A 4,339-nucleotide genomic window follows, 5' to 3' on the forward strand; every position below is an offset into this window, starting at 1 on the left:
TGCTAGTATTTTTTCGAGCATTTTAGTGAGGCAAAAGCATTTGGCATTATTAGAGCATTTTAGTGGCATTTTCCCTGAAAATTGATTTTTTTTTTCCGAGAAAATAAAAAAGAAATTAATTTTTTTAGAGAAAATGAAGACTAAAACTCAAAATTCAACTACAAATCACTTTCTAGAGATAGTCAACTTCTTTCTGTACACTTGGCCTCGTAGATGATTAAGATGGAGCGTTTTAGTGGGGAAACAAAAAAAGCATAATGTACAAAAGCCTAGTAGTGCCAGCCTTGCAATTAAATTTTTTTTTTTCTACTCGTCAATGTGACGTCCGGTACGAATATTTCTGCAAAAAGAGATCCGTCGACAAGAAGTTCTGGGTTTTACTCTGCGTTGTGTGGTTCCGTGCACTTAAAAGTTTAAAGAAAAATCGTTTGAGTTTCGAAAAAAAAAAAAGAAAATGTTTGCAGAGGTGCATAAAACTAAAATTAAGTTTGCAGAGGAAAATATTTCATTACCCCCCCCCCCCACTCCCCCCTCAAAGAAAAATTTAATAATGGTCCGTCTCTAAAAGAAAAACAACGGTATATAAAACGGTAAAGGTTTGGAGCTCAGGGCGGAGCCTCCCACTATCAAACGCGCAATTATATAGTAATTAAACCCCTCAAAGCAAAAGCAGAATTTTTTTTCTAAAATTTTAATCCCTACGTTAGACACTTCGTCTATTACATTTGAAACATGACTTGCAGTCTATAACTAGGCTCTGCGCAAGTCAAACACGCGACCGTTTTCTTTATCTGTTTATATCACTTGTCTCCACCATCGCTCAGAGTCAACTTGTCAAAGTGATACTCGCCCAGGGGATCACTGTCGATCCGTCCAAGAGTGTTGACGTAATCTGACAGCTGCTTGACACGATCTGTCTGAACAGTGAAGAAATTACCTTCGATAAAGTCCGTCATCTGTGGAGAGAAAGAAAATGTCGGTTGTAACAGACCAATTATGATGATGATGATGATGAAGAAGAAGAAGATGATGATGATGATGATAATGATGGTGATGATGATGGTGATGATGATATGAGACGAAGAAGCTGATAACTTTATTCAAGGTCTAGGGAAATTTAGAGCCCTCAAATTCCTGCGCGTCCAGTTATTTGGTTCAACCGTATCATGCTTTACAATGCAATCCCAGTTTAAACGATTGACTTTGACGATTGAAATACTAGCATATCTAACCAACCTGGGAATCGTTTTTCTGGTTAGCCAAAGCGTGCACTCTTCTCAGTGAATGCAGAACCTCTTTCTGTAAGGTTAGGGCGTCTTCCATTGCCATGAGCCCACCTCCCCAGTGATGACGGCATGGAGTCTGCAAAATATAAAACACGAAATACGTGTGAGAATTGGTGTGCAGCTACGTATACAAATACCTCGGCCACATTTCTTGCAACAGACGTCTCCGACTGCAGAATTTGACTCGTTCACAGCAGACTCTCGCTGGTCTTTTAGGAGGACTCGCGCGCGATGGATTAACACTTCCCACGCTCTTTTCGCGATTCGCGCGAAAGACGATTGTTTTAGCCTAGCAGAGCGAGAATTGAGATTTGCGAGCGCGATCGGCTCGGCACGCGAGGCGCAGAGCGCGAGACGGGGACAGTAGTACACTCCCAATAAACATCCTGACCAGGAATCCAAAGTGCAACGTAACTTTTCCCTGTCCCTCCACTGGGGGTTTCCACTTGTGTTCCATTTCTACCATCGTCATTACCGCGTGCATGCGTTTTGCTCACCATAACTTGGTTCAGCTTCAGACGTCCTCCACGCTTGAGTAAGTACTCTATAAACTAAAAAGAAAAAAAAAAAGAAATTGTGTTTTCACCGGTCATTACACCTGAATCATGGTACTTGTCGTAAGGCAAATATAATTGTTCTTTGGCGAGCGCTTATGATCTTTCTACTTCATTCGACTGACCCCACAGAATGTAGTTTGCTATGAAGCAGCATTTGCCCTTGGCTGATTATGATTCTCTAACTTTATATCTCATATTTACTTAAACAAACGCCGGGAACAAGCATTAAGCATGTGCAATGAAATTTGTTGAAGCTAATTAAGGGTTCGCTTATTCTGTGGGATGCGCAATAAAGACATCTGTTTACAATGTGTCAGGTTCCAAAAGGAAGCTCTCTGAGAACCTGTATATCCCCATAATGGAGTTCAAATCGGTATAACTGAACACCGGTGCTACTAGTTTGGTAAGAGATTTCTCTCTCCCAAGGGTTTCTCTACAAGCCAAATTGCAAGACGACTGCATGTGCCCCGGGGCCCAACTATTTGAATACAGGTTTAGGTCGTGACCCTTGTTTGTCTGGTGTCAAATCTGAGTTTCGAGGGGTGACTGAGCGTAAAGACATATAACTCAGGCAAAGGTACTCAGCCATGTTTTTGGCTGCGCGCGGTACCTGGAATCCTATACCATGCACTAAGTTCACTTGTTTGATCCCCCCCCCCCCCTCCCCGGTTTGATGTATTAGTTATGTTCAGCAGCCTCTCACCATGTGCGCATGCTTCATCCTTTCACGAGCAGCCATTTTGAAGTACTTATGGAAGCCGGGAAGGTTGATGGCCATCACGGTAAAAATGAAACGCCTGTTATCACAGAAAAAAGATCATGCATTGAAGAGAGGACAAGAAAAAAGTATTCAGTGCAATATTGCAAGTCTCCCTCTGTTTTACATGTAAAGTGAATGCTCAAGACATGTTTTGTAAAAAAAAAATTGTCAAAATCCAAAATCAAGTATAACTCCCCCTCACTTTTTACACTGTAAATTTTCCCAACATCGTCATTGTTACCATCACAGTCACTGTTACTATCAATTTAACAAAGTGTCACTGCCACTGCCACAGTCACTGTCACTGTCAACTGTTCTACTTCGATCCCGGTGGCTCAAAAAGACTTGATTTTTTGACTTCAGTTCAATAGAAGCACAATGAGCAAACTTAATTTTTAATTCCATAGACACTAAAAAAAAAAGTTGAGCTTACCATAGAAAGAAAAGTGTAGTGAATAAAAAGCTCCTTGTTAATTTGCATGTTGATTTCACCCTCCAAATCAGCACTAAACAGATCACTTGAACGAGGTAATGGAGATTGTTCCGCCCGATTTCCTGCAAGGAAGCGAAAACATAGCTAGTCTGTTATGTCAAACGTTTTATACGCGTCGCTAAAACAGCAGTTGGACTCTTCCTCAGTCATCTTTATATTATTTTCAAAACTTACCAAAAAAATCATAATCTTCATCATACGTCCATTTCTGCAATGCCAAAAGAGAAAAAAGTAAGTTTTTACTGTTCGTTATAAACAATGCATTGCTCACATGTATAATCTAGTATCTAGCTATAGTATCATAAATGATAACTACTACTACTACTAGTGCTTGTAAAAGCACAAATTTGGTAGCCGATACGCGTCAACGAAAGTAGCTGGGGAGCTCGAATATTGCAATTCTTTGGGCGTTTTTAATAAAACAATTATTCCACTCGCGCTTGTTGGATATGAGATCGTTAAAATCAACTCGGCACTACGCGCCTCGTTGGCTATCTACCATCTCATATCCAAAGGCGCTCGTGGAATAATTGTTAACTATACATTCGTTGCCGACATTGGTACATCAAGATCAATGTATTAGCCCTGTTTATCTGCTTAACCCTTAACGCAAAGTATCGCCACACCCTCCCCCCGTGCTGTCCACCCCTCTCCACCCTAGAGCGTGCAAGGATATATAAAACGACGTCACATGTCTTTTACGTGCTCGGTTTCACTTCATTTTGCCACAAGAAAAACAAACTTTACTTCCAATTCAACACTGACAGAGTAATGTACACTGTTCACAGCCTTCTACTCTCTCGTTTTCAGTTTCTTTTATTTTTAAAGTTGAGGTTATGAAAATAGTTTAAAGCTTATAACAAACCTGTTCGTGAGTTGGTGGGTTATCCTGCTGAATATAGTTTAAGTCGTCGCTCTGCTATTAAAGTATAAATATTTTTAGTAAGCAAAGAATTGTCTGAAATAAAGTAGATGAAACGTTTATCCTTTTCTATGGACCCATAGGATCATTTTTCTTTTCGAGTTTTCTTTTTCAGTTCTCGGTTCATTTGATTTTGCTATATTCAGTCCAGCAATTGGCTTATGGATTGCTTTTTTGCAGTCTTTTCTCATTCAACTTCAGTTACAGTAAATCCCTCCTTTCCTATGCTCCTATAGAATGTACAAATGCCCTAAGATAGTTCCCCCACCCGTGTATCGAACTCTCCTGCAACACGCATTGCACTTGTTAGACGTATTTTGT

At 40.2% G+C, this 4,339-nt stretch overlaps 1 pseudogene across 1 annotated transcript; it reads right to left on the reverse strand.

Moving 5' to 3' along the window:
* Window positions 1–700: 700 nt before the first annotated feature.
* LOC144639840 (soma ferritin-like) lies at window positions 701–4,015 on the reverse strand (annotated as a pseudogene). Its single transcript, XR_013568223.1, has 7 exons — window positions 3,962–4,015; window positions 3,271–3,304; window positions 3,037–3,158; window positions 2,547–2,640; window positions 1,784–1,837; window positions 1,237–1,362; window positions 701–956 (listed from the first exon to the last, which is right to left on the reverse strand). The product of XR_013568223.1 is annotated as a soma ferritin-like (transcript).
* Between the last annotated feature and the right edge of the window lie 324 nt (window positions 4,016–4,339).

Source organism: Oculina patagonica, unplaced genomic scaffold (assembly GCF_052425735.1).
Source record: "Oculina patagonica isolate OP01 unplaced genomic scaffold, crgOcupat unplaced1383, whole genome shotgun sequence".
Classification (NCBI taxonomy): Eukaryota; Metazoa; Cnidaria; class Anthozoa; order Scleractinia; family Oculinidae; genus Oculina; species Oculina patagonica.